General features: G+C 38.5%; 1 long non-coding RNA gene across 1 annotated transcript; it reads right to left on the bottom strand.

The window, feature by feature from the left end:
• Positions 1-258: 258 nt before the first annotated feature.
• Positions 259-17,663, bottom strand: LOC116987064. Its single transcript, XR_004415627.1, has 3 exons — positions 17,545-17,663; positions 1,709-1,741; positions 259-443 (listed from the first exon to the last, which is right to left on the bottom strand). It is a non-coding gene; the product is annotated as an uncharacterized LOC116987064 (long non-coding RNA).
• Positions 17,664-18,082: the final 419 nt, after the last annotated feature.

The raw sequence follows: 18,082 nt of genomic DNA, 5'->3' as shown, positions 1-18,082 counted from the left end.
ATGTTGTTTGTCCATTTCCCTCCACAGATGCTGCCTGACCCAATGAATTCTTTCAGTCGTTTGTTTTTTGATAAAGATTCCAGCATTTGTCGTCTCTTGTGTTTCCATAGGCTTCACTAACTGCTTCTCAAAAGTCCAACTGCTTTCAAGGATGAAAACATTTAACATGAGAAAGAACTATAGATTAAGAATTTGTTTCGGTTATAAGTAAACTGCTGAGGAACGCATCTCCACTCACCTAGACTTGAGACCGTTAAATACTTTTAAAGAATTTTCTTCCTTTGGCTCTCGGATATAAATTTTATAATCTTCAGTTATTTCAGCAAAAGCATAAATCAAATGGGTGCACAAAAAAGGATTAATATCCTTAGCCACAAACCGACCAATTCCAGTTCTGTGTTGTGCCCAGTTTGTGAAATAACAAACAATGATATAAGTACTGCCTGCAATATACAAAATAAAACATGTTATGATAAAATATGTTATTTATCTCAGGATAAGTATTCAGTGTAAAACTTAATCATGCCTAAATGTAATAATTTGTTATGTTTTATTAAAAGTCCAAAATCGTAGCAACAAATAATTGCAACCTTCTAAATGTCACTGGTTTGTTGTAGAAATGAACATTTTTAAAGTAGTTTAAAAACATTAATTAAAAAATAAATAAATACACACTTGAAACACAATTTCTATTAAGATTGTTGATTAATAGCCTGTAAACCTGTAATACTGGGTGCATGATCAGTAATACTTTAGTGAACCATATGTATGCATATGATCTTGTGGTCATTAGTCCAGCTAGCGCTGGTCTCCAGCAGCTCCTTACTATATGTTCTGTGTATGGTGTGGAACATGATATCAAATATAATGCTGGTAAAAGTGCTGTTATGATCTGTAGAACCAAAGAGGATAAATGTCTAAATGTTCCTGATTTCCTAAATTGTCTGACAATAATCTTAGTATCTGTAATAAGGTACAATATCTTGGACATTTTATTACAGAACAAATGACAGATGATGAGGATATTTATAGGCAACGGCGTATGCTGTATGTACAATCGGCTATCCTCTTACGCAGGTTTGGTGCGTGTACAGATATAATGAAGGTGTCTCTGTTTAGAGCATATTGTACACCACTCTATACTGCACATCTGTGGTCAAACTACAGAAAAACAAGTATACAGAGACTTAAAGTAGTGTATAATGATGCAATGAGAATACTGCTGAAGAAACCTAGATGGTGTGGTGCAAGTAAAATGTTTGTGGCTGCAGGAGTCAGTACCATATAAGCTAACCTAAGAAATCATATGTATTAATTTATTTGCAGGATTAATTACTCAGAAAATGAAATTAGCTTGGTCTTATCAAACATAAGGTTTAGCACTACACGCTAGCAATCCCAGTTGTGGAGACATTGGTATAGTTGTCTCATAGTAGGACATTGATCTTTCTTTTTATTCTGGATTTTAAACCATGTATTGTGTTTTTGTGTATAATTTATGATGCTCATAAGTAATTTACTAAGCTTTTATATGTATTTTATGGTGTTTTTATATGCAATGTATTCTATGTAATGTCGTCTTTTATCTGGACCTGAAAGTTTAATAATAACAATAATAATAATAATTTACAATACTTTAATGAAAGTGATTGCTGAGATATGCTGACTAGAAGTAGCTTTGGCATTTGATGACAATACTATGACTTACCCAATTGTAGTTGCAAAAATATAAAGAATCCCACTGAGGAAAAAAAAGTCAAAAAGCTTATTTTATCATTTTCATTAAAGAATAGTATTAGACAATCAACTAATTTGTATATTACAATTAAAATTTCAAAAATGTACTGACTTTTCATAGATTGATTGGTCAAAGAAGCAAACAGGGTAAATGAAAGTGCCCAATAAATTAGGATTGAAAAGGTTCTTGAAAGGAAAGAGTAGACATGAGGGAGGGCACGAGATTTGGGAGGGAGTAGTGGGGTGCATGGTTTAAAAAGGAAATATAAGGACAGATATCTAAAGGCTCCAGGCCTGTAGTTGGGCAAAGGGTGGATGTAAAAAAGCCTAGAATCAAAGGAGCATGGTGTTGATAGGGTTGACAAAGAATAGAAAAGATCAGAAGGCTAAAATCATGAAAGGATTCAAAAATACTAGGATGAGAACTGCACATTGGAAGTATTGGGACATAAGATAGATAGATTGATAGATAGATAAATACTTTATTAATCCCCTCGGGGAAATTCAGATGTCCAGGAGCCAACACAACGTATAGCAGACAATACATAAAATACGGACAATACATAAAAGCAATAAACACTAAAAAAAAACAATAAATAACTATTAAAACTGCAAAGCATCCCCATATAGTTTAACCGTCAGTATTATAAAATCTAATGGCTGCAGGGGTGAAGGATCTCCTGAAACGCTGCAGCCATTAGATTTTACAGCACAGGGAGAGGAGCCGGTTGTTGTTCCGTGTGCTCCTCTGACCCTCCAGAGTTTCATGGTGGGGGTGCCCGTAGTTGTTGAGGATGACCTGCACCTTGCTCCTCATACACCTCTCAAAACCTGACTACTTATTCCTGTGAGGAAAGAGTTAACAGACATGGTTGATTTAGACTAGGGATAGAAATATAACTTAGAAAGAAATAGGGTGTCAGCAGAAGCCAGACTGTTGGTAGAATAGAAAGTAACAATATAAAGAACAGAGAGAAATTCTAGATAATAGCAGCAAGTACAGATGGTGACATTTCAAGGATGAGAGTCAGAAGATAACCACAGTCAGACAAGAACATAACGATAACTGGGGGAAGGGGCATGGACTACTCTGTAATGCCCTTGCTTGATGAGATTCCATGAAAATGTACTCACACCCACTATGACAAGATGCCTAATTTAAATGCACATGCGATGCATGATAGGGGAGGTGCCTTTGACGTTGGGTGGGCGTTCCACAACGTTCTCGTGGGAATCTGGGCTTTATGTTATGATTGGAAGAAGCTCAATGGTGAGAGATGAGAATGTGATAATAATGAAAAGAAATGTATAAAGATAGAAGACATCCCGATCCTCGGTGTGCCTCTAGGGGACATCAGTGGAGAGGCACCTATTCTGCAGAATATGAAATTAATAAAAACACTTCTTTGTCTGAATTTGTCTCAAGAGCATTTGTGATTTTTGAATCTCACAACTTGGGGGCTCGTTTCCGAGATCCAATACTCTAGACAGCTGACGGGAGTAGACGGACGAAGGGAAGGTGCACCCTGCTGAGTTCAGCGGTCTCAGACTCCTTGCTTGCTGTCAGCTGTTTAAGCAGTAGTATCCGGACCAAACAGAGACTCGGCAAAGAAGTGGAAGTAGTTGGAGATCGCGAAAAATCAATCGAGTGATTCTGTGCAAAGACCCCGGTAAGAAACTTTGACTATTATAGTACTTCCTGGGCTATTGAGAATGATGAACACGGTACGATGAACACGGTATTAAGAATATAAGACCTTGTGGTTAACGCCCTGAAGGATTCAGGGGGCTGCAAGGCAAACCCAGAAGGGAGGGGAAAAGGCTGTGGGCCAAATCCCCGCATTCTGCCCAATAGTCCGTTGGGGCAAATGCTGAACCGCTGGGGGGCAGGAAATACCCAGGGGTTGGAGAAGACAACAATGATAAGGTATTGTTATATTGAATGGCCAAAACACCCGATAAAAGGAGCTTCGGTCTGGTGGCCAGAGGATGGGTCAGGTGAGGATTGGGTACAGCAGGCATTGAATGTATATGTGAAAAATAAACCCAATCCAATGATAGAAGAAACCATGTATGATTTGTATGGGAAACAGGATGTAATTTGTTGAAATTAAAAGAAGAGGTTGAACAGTTAAATTCCTCTGCACCCTCATGGAATTTACTGGAGAACCTAGCTCCTCCCTATGTACATCAATTACCCGAAGTAGCGCCGTCAATTCAACCCCTGCCCCCACTCGTAGCGACGGGAGTGGAAGAGGTGACACCCGGGTCCACTCTGGTGGTAAAGAGAAAGGTCAGGGTAAAACAAGAATTTAATGATGATGTTACTGACAGTGATGACACCAACAGTGACCTACCGGACCCCAGGAGTGAGAAAGAAAAGGGAATAAAGAGACAGGAGGCGGTCGGGGTAGATGAATTAAATCCCCTGTCACCAGGAGAGGGAGTCAGAAGGTCAGACAGAGTAAAAAGATCGGTAAAAATTAGACCTCTAAGAGAGGTACCCATGGGAGGACCCCAAGGGGGAATGGGGTTTGTTAATGTCTAGTACTGAAGTGAGGAATTTCAAGAGAGAAATGAAAAGCCTCCTAGGGGATCCTTTAGGTCTGGCAGAGCAGTTAGATCAATTCCTTGGGCCAAACACTTATACATGGGAGGAGTTGATGGCCATTATGGGGAATCTCTTCACACCAGAGGAGAGACAAATGATTAGGGCAGCAGCAATGAAAAAGTGGGAACAGGAGAACCCTCCAGGGCAGCAGAATGCAGCGGCAGCAGATAAATTCCCAGTACAAGAGCCAGATTGGGACAAGGGAACAGAAGCAGGACGAAGGAATATGAAGGACCTGCGGGATATAATTATAAAAGGGATAAGAGAGGCAGTACCCAAAGGACAGAATTTCGAACGAGCATTTGAGAATGGACAGCAGAAAGATGAGGCCCCGACAGTGTTCCTTCAGAGACTCAGGAAGAACATGCAACAGTATTCTGGAATAGACCCGGACTCAGGGGCAGGACAACAATTGCTTAGGGCCAATTTCGTGACCAAATCCTGGCCTGATGTAAGGAAGAAATTAGAAAAGATGGATGACTGGAATGAGAAACCACTACCTCAGTTGCTTACAGAGGTCCAAAAAGTGTACGTGCGGAGAGATGAGATAAAACAGAAGGGGAAGGCAATGATTATGTTGCAGGCAGTAGAAAAACAGCAAATAAGGAACAGATAGAGACAGGAAAGTTCCTGAGACAGGATGATAAGGGAGTTAACCCGAAAGTAGCAGATAAGAAGACGGCAGAGGCCGCGAAAGGGGGATGTGATAGAAGACGGCAAAGGCCGGGGACAACAGTGCAGGCAGGGAGAAAATATAAATTGAATAATCTATTTGAAGTAAGAATGAAACGAAGTGATTTGTTTGAAAACCGGTTTGGAACAAATGGTTGAAATGAGCAAGTTGTAAAATTGAGCACATGGCGGAGGTGGGAATTCCCACTGTGTTTGGGCCGTGGGGGGGTTGCGAACAAGCTGCAAAAATTAACTCTTTGTATCCTGGTAACCTGAAAAAGAGAAGTTGTAAAAATCGTTTCTTGATGTTCTTTTAGATTTCTCGTCAGTAAAGTTAACTGGAAATAAGTTAATTGATGAAACATGACCAGCTTTTATGTTGTTTTATGGTAGACATACAAGTTGAGAAACACAGACAGAGAGAGAGAGAGAGAGACAGAGAGCGAGAGAGAGACACAGACACAGTACGAGTAAGACAGTACCCCATTTCAACCGAGGGACGAAAAGGCTTACAACCAATCATTGAGAATTTATTAGAGGACGGGTTATTGGAACCATGTATGTCCCCCTACAATACTCCGATCCTACCAGTCAGAAAGACCGACAGGACGTTTAGACTCATACAGGACTTGAGGGAACTGAACAAGGTGGTCCAAGCCCGACACCCGGTAGTGCCTAACCCTTACACCATCATGGGACGGATACCCCCAAGCCACAAATGGTTTAGTGTGGTAGATTTAAAGGATGCCTTCTGGAGCTGTCCGCTGGCAAAAGAGAGTAGAGACTTATTCGCCTTTGAGTGGGAAAACCTAAAAACCAGGCGAAAGCAACAATTCCGGTGGGCAGTGCTCCCTCAAGGTTTTACAGAATCACCAAATTTATTCGGCCAAATTTTAGAGCAGGTATTGGAGGATTTCCCAGGACACGGGGAAACGCAACTATTACAGTATGTGGATTACCTCCTTTTGTCAGGAGAGACAGAAGAGGAAGTAAGGGACGCCACAATAAGCCTGTTAAACTTCTTGGGAAGGAAGGGGTTAAGAGTGTCTCGTAACAAGCTTCAATTTGTGAAACAAGAGGTAAAATATCTGGGACATCTGATAAGTGGAGGAAAGAGACGAATCAACCCTGAAAGGATAGCTGGGATCACGGGAGTACCAATACCAAAGAATAAGAAAGAGACCCGAAAATTCCTGGGATTGATAGGATACTGTCGACTGTGGATAGATGGATCCTCCAGGTGCATAGATGGAAAAAGACATAGTGGGTACGGTATAGTGAACGGGGAAACTATGGAGGAAATTGAAAGTGGCAGGCTGCCTGGTAGTTGGTCAGCTCAATCTTGTGAATTATATGCATTAATGAGAGCTTTAGAATTATTGGAGGGGAAGGAAGGGACAGTATATAACGATTCAAAATACGCTTTTGGAGTTGTACACACCTTTGGGAAGATCTGGAGAGAGCGAGGAATGATAACAACTCGAGGTAAAGAATTAGCGCATGAGCAATTGGTAGGACAGACACTGGAAGCCTTGCAAAAACCAGAACGAATAGCCATAGCATATGTGGCAGGGCATCAGAAGGGTAACACCCTGGAGGCCAGAGGAAATAGGGCAGTGGATGGGGTTGCAAAAAGAGCAGCCACAGAACAGATGGTAGAAATGAAGTCACTAATACCTTTAAGGGAACCAGAGGAAAAGATACCTATCTTTAGTGAGAAAGAACAGGAAAACATGAAAGAAATGGGGGCTCAGCGTACTTCAAATGGGAAATGGTGGACACCAAATGGAAAACAGCTATTGAACAAAGAAATAATGAGGGAGTTATTAGGGAGATTACATGGACAAAGCCATTGGGGAACACAAGCCCTCTGTGACACCCTCCTCAGAACCTACGCTTGCTGTGGGATATTTACCATGGCCAAACAAGTCATAAGGGGCTGTGTAATATGTCAGCGAATTAATAAGAAAATCATGAGAGCAGTCCCAGGAGGAGGACAACCATTAGCAGTTAGGCCCTTCCAAAGAATACAGATAGATTTTACCGAGCTGCCCCGGGTACAAACATGGAAGTACCTGTTAGTGGTAGTGGACCATTTCACCAGATGGGTAGAGGCATTCCCCACGGCAACTGCCACCTCACAGGCGGTAGCCAAGATATTATTAGAACAAATTATACCCAGATATGGGATTGTGGAAACAATAGACACAGATAGAGGGACCCATTTTGCCTCCAAAACACATGAAATGATATGTGAAGCACTGGGAATAGAATGGAAATTGCATACACCATGGCATCCCCAGAGCTCAGGAAGGTGGGAAGAATGAATGGCACCTTAAAGACCCAAATCGACTTCCGGTTGGCGCCACGATGTGAGTGGAATCGCGCCATTACAGCTCCGCAAAAAAATGAATTTAAAACGGGGGTAAAAGGGTCAAACAAACGCACTTACCACAGGAGATCGATTGCGAACGGCTCCGGCAGCGTTTAAAAGGTGCGTGACGTCATCAGGCGCGCGATTTTAAGAAGAAATTATGACCCAGCGCTCCCCCACCCCCACCACTGGAAAAAAATCTACGAGAAAGGAAACTGGCCTCAGCTCGAGTGCAGCTGCTGCTTCTCAAGAAGATGTCTCACAGAGGAAAGCTGAAATGGAGGAACTTAAGACTACCATTCTAGGTGAGATAAAGAAGCAGAGGAAGGAGTATATGGAGGAGATAAAGAAGCAGAGGAAGGAGTATATGGAGGAGATAAAAAGTTTAAAAGCGGATATGCTGGTGTCTCATGAGAAAAATAAAGAAGATAAAGAAGACTTAATAAAACAAGTTATAACGACGGTAAAAAGTATGATGGATGAGTGGAAGGAAAAGGCTAATGCCGAGTTACAAACTCAATTTGAGGATGTAAAGGATATAGCTGCTGGGATGGAAAGAAAGCTGGATGACAAGATAGATCCTACTATAATTTCGCTAGACCAACAAGGCGAAGCAATTAAAGAGCTAACTAAAATTGCTGAAGTGAATACTAAGGAGACCGAAAAACTCCGTGCCGAGAACAAACGCCTCTTAGAATTATTACGTAAAACAAACGAGAAATGTATTGATCTGGAGGGACGCCAACGCCGTAAAAATTTGCGTATAGTTGGTCTGAGCGAAGGTCGTGAGGGGAGTCAAGATCCTCGAAAATTTGTTGCAAAACTTTTAATGGATATTCTGAATTTGGACCATGAACCCCTGTTGAGCCGTGCACATAGGGCTCTAAGACGGGCCCCTGGGATAGGTTCATCGCCCAGACAAATGATTGTAAAAGTGGCCTTTGACCATGTCTTCGAAGAAATGATGAAGATAATAATAAAAAAGAGAAACCTGAAATACGAGGGAGACAACATCAGTATTTTTAGAGACTTCCCAGCAGAAGTGGCCAAGAAAAGAGCACTATTTAAAGAAACAAAAGGTATCCTGAGGAATTTACAGAATACTAAGAATCTGAGATATGGCTTGATGTACCCAGCAATACTGAGAGTAACTTATGATGACAAGGAATATCGTTTCGTTAAGCATACTGAAGCATTGAAATTCGCCCGAGGCATACAGCAGAAGCCAGAAGATGAAGAGAGAGAAGATGCGGAGGAAGAACCCGAGGGAGAAGGAGAGGACTGAACTTTTATCATCGACCTGTGGTTATGAAATACTCACTTAGAAGGAAGTGGAAGAATGGGCATTTAGTAGTAGTTCTGTATTAATTATTAGAAAATATTTAATTATTCCATGATAATAGTATTACATATTATAGTATTAAATATAATTGATATTAGTAATTAGCAAATAGTAATATGAATAATAGAAATAATTACTAAGTACTAAGTATATAAAGTTAGTACCCCACCCCAATATATATAGCATTTGAGATAGGAGCTGGTATAATTAACATCTTTTTTTTTAAATTAAAATAACGGAAGTCTTTAGATTAATGGCCACGTTAGTGTGGCTTTCACCTTCACATACTACACACTATACAAGTGTAGTTTCTTTTTTTTCTGAGCACCCTATTAACACCCTTTACTTTTTTTTTATTATTGATATTTCTTATTGTTTTTGTTTTTTATTGATCTTATATTATATATTATTTGAATGTAGATGTGAAGGATATTGTGTATTTAGTTTAAGAAGACATAGATGCGGATTAAGGTGGATAGAAATTCTCATTGGATTGATGTCCGGGTGCAACGGGGAGCTGGGGGAGTCAAGAAGGCTACTCCAAAAAAAGCCGCCCTAATAGTAAAATGCATGATATAAAGGTGAAGACTGGGGGTGATGGAGTAACCTTCTGCAGTTGGAATGTAAAAGGAATTAATGAACCAATTAAAAGGGGAAAGGTGTTAGCTCAGTTGAACAGATTGAAGACAGATGTCATTTTCCTTCAAGAGACTCATCTTAAAAAAGATGCTCAACATAGATTAACAGCTAAATGGATTTCTAAGGTGTATCATTCTACATTTATTCATAAATCTAGAGGAGTTGCAATAATTATTCGCAAAGGTATACCTTTCATACAAAGTTCTATTATAGAGGATAAAGAAGGCAGATATGTAATAATTACAGGGGAATTATATTCAAAAAAGGTAATTTTAATGAATATATATGCCCCTAATTTTGATAATCCATTATTTTTTAAGAAAATATTTAATAATATTCCTATATCCACTCAACACAATTTAATAATTGGAGGTGATTTAAATTGTACTTTAGATAACTATCTAGATAGATCATCTGCAAAAAGGAAAGCTGCCTCGAAATCAAGTAAATTCATAAATGCTTTTATCAATACATCTAATATTAAAGACATCTGGAGGTTAGATAATCCATCCGGACGAGAATATTCTTTTTTCTCGCCCGTACATGGAACCTATTCGAGGATAGATTATTTTTTAATAGATTCTAAATTACTTCCTTTTACGTATGATGCAAAATATCATAATATTATCATCTCGGATCATGCGCCATTAACATTTAAGATAAAATTAAAAGATATATCTAATAAAACTACTACCTGGAGATTTAACCCTCAGATATTAAAGGACAATGACTGTTGTAAATATGTGATGGATCAGATTAAATTATTTTTTGAAACTAATGATAATCCTGAAACTTCTCCATCACTATTTTGGGACACATTTAAGGCATTCATGCGTGGCGCAATAATATCCGCACAAGCACATCTCAATAAAGAAAATCGAAAAATAGAACAAAATTTAGAAAATGAGATAAAACGTCTAGATAATGAAAATATAAAACAGCCTTCCAAAGAGTTAAGTAATAAAATTGCATCAGTAAAATATAGATTAAATAAAATATATTCTAATCAAGTGATTAAACTTTTTCAACAAACTAAGCAAGTGTATTTTGAATTTGGAGATAAGCCACAAAAATTACTAGCACGACAGCTTAGAAAATTAGAAGATGAGAAGATGATACACGGAATTAGATCTGAGTATGGAAATATATTAATTACTCCAAAAGATATTAATGATAGATTTTTACAATATTATAAAAATCTTTATTCGTCAAAACTAACAGGACAAACAGATAGTATGGAAATATTTTTACAAGAATGTCAAATCAATAGCTTAGATCAGGAAGGTAGAGAATTGTTAAATGCTGAAATAACAGTAAAAGACATTATAGAATCAATTAGTTCGCTAAAGAACGGAAAAGCAGCGGGCCCAGATGGCCTGAGTGCAGAATTTTATAAAAAATTTCAAGATCTGATTTCCCCAAGATTACAAATAATGTATAGATATGCATATGACCAAGGAAAATTACCAGAATCTTTAAATGAATCCACAATTACACTCATCCCTAAAGTAGATAAGGATTTAGAAGATCCTGGATCATATAGAGCGATTGCCCTTTTAAATACAGACCAAAAAATATTAACTAAGGTCTTATCTAGGAGATTAAGTTTAGTGATCTCTAAATTAATACATTATGATCAAACAGGTTTTATCCCAAAACGTTACTCATCCCATAATCTCAGACGTTTGTTTAATATTATATATTCAAAAAGAATACGAGATACGGAACTAGCGGTTATATCACTAGATGCAGAAAAAGCGTTTGATCAGGTGGAATGGATGTATTTATTTAATATAATGGAAAAGTTTCAATTGGGGGATAGATTTTGTAAATGGGTAAGAATTTTATACTCGAATCCTATGGCAAGAATTTTGACTAACCAAATTTTATCAGCCAAATTCAAACTCTCTAGGGGATGCAGACAGGGATGTCCGTTATCACCCTTATTGTTCGCATTGGTGATAGAACCATTGGCGGAAAAAATTAGATCTGAACCTGAAATATATGGCTATAATACTGATACAACAATTAATAAAATTTCTTTATATGCAGATGATGTTTTGATTTATATTACAAAACCGGAAATTAGTATTCCCAACCTGCTAAACATTATAACTAAGTTTGGTGCATTTTCTGGGTATAGGATTAATTGGGATAAAAGCGAGATTATGCCAATAACAGGAATAAATCTAAATACATTACAACAATACCCATTAAAAGTAGTTACAGACAAACTTAAATATTTAGGGATTAATGTAACTAAAACTCATAACTCATTAATAAGATCCAACTATCCTCAACTATTAGATAAACTTAGAAAAAATATTTTATATTGGAAAACACTTCCTATATCCATGATTGGTAGAATAAGTGCCATAAAGATGGTATTTCTACCGCAGTTGTTATATTTGTTTCAGGCTATTCCTTTTTTTCTTCCGAAAACTTTTTTTAAAAAAATTGATAATATTGTCAATAGTTTTATTTGGGATTATAAAAATCACAGAATAAATAAAAAACATCTATGCAAAGCTAAGATAAATGGAGGATTAGCACTTCCAAACTTTTTATATTATTTCTGGGCTGTTCAGATTAAGAATATGAATTTCTGGTGGGTAAATATGGATCATGAACCGACATGGTTAAATATAGAAAAGGAAGACTGTCTACCTTTCAATGTAGGTTCGATAATTTTTGCACCAACGGAAGTACAAAAAAAATATTATAAAGACAACCTAATAATATATAATAATAGACGTATTTGGAAACAAATAGTTAAGACTCTACATTTGGATAATCTCTCATTTAGATTACCAATTATGAATAATCCATCGTTTAAACCTGCTATATTAGATGGGGGGTTTAAACAATGGGATGATTTAGGAATTACAAGGATAGAACACCTTTATAGAAAAGGAAAATTTCTTTTATTCCAGGAGTTACAAGATATTTATGGATTGTCTCCACAACATTTGTTTAGGTATTTACAAATTAGAGATTATATTAAATCCAATACACAAGATTATAAAAATAAAGAAGCAGGATTGTTAGACGAACTGTTTAATTTACATCCAAATACAGAAAAATTAATAGCCTATATATATAACATCATTTTGGATAAGGAGAATCCAATAACGGAAATATATCGTCAAGCATGGGAAAATGAAATGGGATTGGCTATAACAAAAGAAAACTGGGAAGAAAGTCTACAACGAATACACCGGTGTTCATTAAACGCCAGACATATACTGATACAATTTAAAGTATTATATAGGTTACATTATTCGAAAACTAAATTAAATAGTATTTTTCCGAATCTCTCCGCTATTTGTGATAAGTGCAAGAAAGCAGAGGCAAATTTAATACATAGTTTCGTTACATGTCCTAAATTGAATTATTACTGGACAGAAATTTTTAAAGTTATTTCTGAAGTCATCAAAGTTAAATTGGACCCTAACCCAAAGCTAATAATATTTGGAATTCCGGATTTACATCTATCACTTACAGTAAATCAAAGAAATTTCTTTGATTACTGTTTGATAATTGGGAAAAAAATCATATTGAAATTTTGGAAGGGAACATTATCCCCCACAACCAAAATGTGGGCAACAGAGATGATGGAGACGTTACATCTGGAAAGAATTAGATTTGTCCTATTGGACAAGTATAATTCTTTTGAACAGATATGGTCTCCATATATACAGTATTTAGAGAAGTAGCTGTTCTTGGCAACACAGCTCGGCGTGCACCCTGCGGGATTTGGTGAGAATAATTCATTTTTATATTGGAATTAACATATATGTCTTTATTGATACTATCACTTGTAGTAGTGTTATTAATAATACATATTGTGGTTACTCAAATTTTTTTTTTTTTTTTTTTTCGTTTCTCTTTTCTTTCTTATATATAATCAAATTATTATTTAATCACTCTCTTAATGATTTATAACTGTTCTATTCTTTCTCTATCATTATTTCTAAAAAAATAGTAGATAAGTATTACTAGTGTTTTACTTAATGCAAATTGAATTAATTTGATATAAAGTTGTTTGAAGCATTGTAATTGATTACCTTTAATAAAAAAATATATTAAAATAAAGACCCAAATCACCAAGTTGATAGAGGAAACGGGACTCCCCTGGACTAAGTGCCTCCCGATAGCCCTGTTGAGAATCCGAACAGCACCTCGAAAAGACATAGGGATATCACCATATGAAATATTATTCGGGCTCCCATACTTAGGGAAGATAGAAGGAGTCCCAACAATACAAGGGAACGATGTGTTCCTGAGGAACTATTTACTGGCAGTGTCCCAATCTCTTGCAGAACTAAAAATTAAAGGATTGCTGGCCCACCACTGGACTTTCCGATTCACTCAGTCAAGGCTGGAGACTGGGTATTAATAAAAACGTGGAAAGAAGAAAAGCTGCAACCTAAGTGGACTGGACCCTACCTGGTGTTACTAATCACGGAGACAGCAGTACGAACAAAAGAGAAAGGGTGGACACACGCAAGTCGAGTTAAGGGTCCTGTGGAGGCCCCACCAGACGATATCAGCCCGTGGACTGTGCGCAAAGGAGAGGAACTATTGACTAACATTTACCAAAAACCCGCAGGAAAAATGAAGATTTCGTGTTGGTGGGTCGTGTGTTGGGTGGTTACCCAACTTGTAAGTAATGTAACATGCATAAAAATCACAATACCACAGAATAGAAGGTCCACCACCATCCCATTTAATGTATGTAAAGGAAAATGGTGGTGCGGCTATAGAATGTATGTATGCACCCATCCCTGTAAAGATTGGCACGCGGTGTTTGCTTCATCAAAATATGGGTGGCATCGGACCACCTATCAAACTGATAGGTGGAGAGTATATCAAAACCCGAACGAGAAATTGCCAGGACGCGTATATGTGAGCATACAGAGTGTCCAAATACAGGAAAGTGGTAGGTATTGGATATGTGCAGATAAAACAGGGAAAGATGCATGTCTGAAGTTTGAGATAGAAGTAAAGTGAGATGGGAAGATGGTAATATACGAGGATAGGGGAGAGTTGTTCAAGATAGATGACAGTCAGAATAGGGATCCCGGGGCAACACCAGCACCACCAGTAGTCAGCAATGTCACCAAAGAAGATGAGTCTAAGGATCTGAAGATAATGATAGTAGCAGGAGAAACAGGATTAAGGCAGTTATATAAGAAAGGAATACCAACAGGGGGAAAAGGGAGCCAACACCTGGCTTGCCTGGATGATGTACACAGCCAGAAGTATGCAACGAACCAATTGTTGCGCCTGCGCTGGAGCTAGGCCTCAGCTGGTCCCAGTACCATTTCCCCTGAATTGGGATAGAACACCTAGGGCTATGACATGTATACTACAGCTATTCACGAATCCCCTCTTACCAAAGAATGTGATATGCCAGAGTTATCATTACCTATTTCCGGCCAGCAACAACAATACAAAGGGCCGAAGGGAAGACCCTTGACCTCCTCCATTTACCATTCCTTTTGGGGAGGAGGGGTTTGAGTGCTATACAAGAAATAACCCAGAGGGACAGGACATGGGGGAGGTGCTCAACTGCAATAAGACGTATAATATAACGGCTGAGGAACAGGGGCCGCTGTTCAATAGCTCCTGGCTGAAAAAGCAGATAGTCAGTAGAGCCGATGTCTGGTGGTGGTGAGGGGAGAATACCCCGTGGCCCCGGTTACCAGGGTCATGGATGGGAACCTGTACCCTCATACAACTGATGATGCCCTTCACCATAGCAGTAGAACATGCTGTAGAACTCGATAAAGGAAGCCGACGACAAAAGAGAAAGGTGAGAGGATCATTCGACACACACATCTATATAGATGCGATAGGGGTGCCAAGAGGGGTACCCGATGAATTTAAAGCCAGAAATCAGATAGCTGCAGGCTTTGAGTCCATACTCTTCTGGTGGTCCACAATTAATAAAAATGTGGACTGGATCAACTACTTATACTACAATCAACAACGCTTTATAAATTACACTCGAGATGCAGTTGAAGGATTAGCGGAACAACTGACAGCTACCAGCCAAATGGCCTGGCAAAATCGCATGGCCTTGGACATGCTACTGGTTGAGAAGGGAGGGGTGTGTGTAATGTTTGGCGAACAATGTTGCACATACATCCCCAACAACACTGCTCCGGATGGGTCAGTATCAAGAGCCCTAGCAGGTCTCACCTCTCTGTCTATCGAATTGGCTGAGAACTCTGGAGTAGACACCTCCTGGACCGGGTTTCTAGACTCCTGGTTTGGGAAATGGAAGCACATCTTTACATCAGCCCTAACATCAGTAATAGTCATGGCAGGGTTATTGTGTTTGTTCGGATGTTGTATCATTCCCTGCGTACGGGGATTGGCTCAGCGATTGATAGAAACAGCCCTGATGAAGAACAGTGCTGCCACCATAATGGCCTTCAGAACACAGTATGACCAATGAGAGGAGGATAGGGAGGTGAAGAATCTTCTGCTAGCATTAGAAAAGGAGGAGGTAGTATAAATCAAGGGTGCGTAGCAAAAAGAAAAGGATGGATTGTGAGGAAAGAGTTAACAGACATGGTTGATTTAGACTAGGGATAGAAATATAACTTAGAAAGAAATAGGGTGTCAGCAGAAGCCAGACTGCTGGTAGAATAGAAAGTAACAATATAAAGAACAGAGAGAAATTCTAGATAATAGCAGCAAGTACAGATGGTGACATTTCAAGGATGAGAGTCAGAAGATAACCACAGTCAGACAAGAACATAACGATAACTGGGGGAAGGGGCATGGACTACTCTGTAATGCCCTTGCTTGATGAGATTCCATGAAAATGTACTCACACCCACTATGACAAGATGCCTAATTTAAATGCACATGCGATGCATGATAGGGGAGGTGCCTTTGACGTTGGGTGGGCGTTCCACGACGTTCTCGTGGGAATCTGGGCTTTATGTTATGATTGGAAGAAGCTCAATGGGGAGAGATGAGAATGTGATAATAATGAAAAGAAATGTATAAAGATAGAAGACATCCCGATCCTCGGTGTGCCTCTAGGGGACATCAGTGGAGAGGCACCTATTCTGCAGAATATGAAATTAATAAAAACACTTCTTTGTCTGAATTTGTCTCAAGAGCATTTGTGATTTTTGAATCTCACATTCCTTACTGCTTTGTCACTGATAATCACTATAATCATAGGTTAGACGCATGTGGAAATGAGTCTTGCACAACGGATCAGGACAAATATTGTTTCGCCTATTGTAATTTCTCCATAAAAATAGCGGGACAACTGCTTCAATAATAACACTGATCCTAACCTAGATCAAGATTCCAATATGTTCCCAATGGGTATTTTTGTGAGTGGGTAGTTATGGATGCAGAAGATGGATTTGTTCTCCTGTCCACCCACCAGTGTTTGATCAAGTAATGCACGAGATAGCCTAGGCATTCTTTAACACCTGAAAATGATCGCGCTTAGTTAGAACAGTTACTGTAGATGCTTGTTGCCATTGAGAGAAGCACCACACGTCTGTTGACTCGTGGGCTCGAGCTGAGCTTCTCATCTCCAACTGTCAATTGTCATCTGCAACTGTCATCTCCCTGTCACGTGATTGTTCCAGTTCTGGTGACGAAGGTTCAATCAGTAAGTGGCTTGCCCACCAGGTGGCACCACATGCCCTTCAAAACTGAAGGCTTGTGGAGAGTTATCCAGGCATAATTTGTCGTGGATTCTTAACATAAAGCATCATGGTTATGTAACTGAACTGTATCTAGAGGCCTTGACTCATAATCCATATAATTTGAACTATGATCTTACTAGTTTTACTTGAAACCGTCTTGATAAACAATATTGATGCCAGTAAAAGGGATCACAAAGATCAGTGGTTTTAGAAATCTATAGGTAGGAACTGGAGATACAGGTTTACACCAAAGATAGACACAAAATGCTGGAATAACTCTGAGGGACAGGTAGCATCTCTGGAGATAAGGAATGGGTGACATATTGGCTTGAGACGTCAATCTTGACAACCCCCACACAGATGCTGTCTAACCTGCTATGTTTTCCAGCATTTCATGTTATTATTCCAAATCATTATAACTCTTTGCTTACAATAGCTTAATTGTATATTTTCTAAATATATTTTAACAAACCATACTTACCAAAAAGTTTGAATATCATTCCCATGTTGTGATGAGTTGAGTTACTATCTCTATAGCTTTATTCTTGACGCAATGGAGGGTGCCCTGGTAATACTGCTGGAACTGTGCAATGTCTCCACATTACCTATAATATATGGTCACACAGTCATTCGTTTCATGAGCAGAGACTGGCATTCCAAAAGGGAGGAACAAAATGGTTTTCAACCAGATTTCTTGGATACATGACCATTTATTTCAACAACAGGTTCTGAACAAAGATCAGCAGAACAAAGATCTGCTTAAACATTAAGCAGAATGTTAAAAATCTGCACATTATTCCTCATAGTTAAGATGGAGGGAACTATTATTGGTCTATTTTAAATCATTTGCCTGACTGCTTGGTCTTTTACTTTGAAGTGAAACTTTTATGTAAATGTATCACATTTTAAAGTGATGTAATTAAAAAACATCATCGTACTATGTTTATATATAGGATTAGTAAATAGCACCTTTATGTTGCAGCATTGTGTATAATCAGAATCAATATCTTTTCTTTTGT

The sequence above is a fragment of the Amblyraja radiata genome, chromosome 24, assembly GCF_010909765.2.
Source record: "Amblyraja radiata isolate CabotCenter1 chromosome 24, sAmbRad1.1.pri, whole genome shotgun sequence".
In the NCBI taxonomy this organism is placed as follows: Eukaryota; Metazoa; Chordata; class Chondrichthyes; order Rajiformes; family Rajidae; genus Amblyraja; species Amblyraja radiata.
This window is presented reverse-complemented; position numbering and strand designations above follow the sequence as displayed.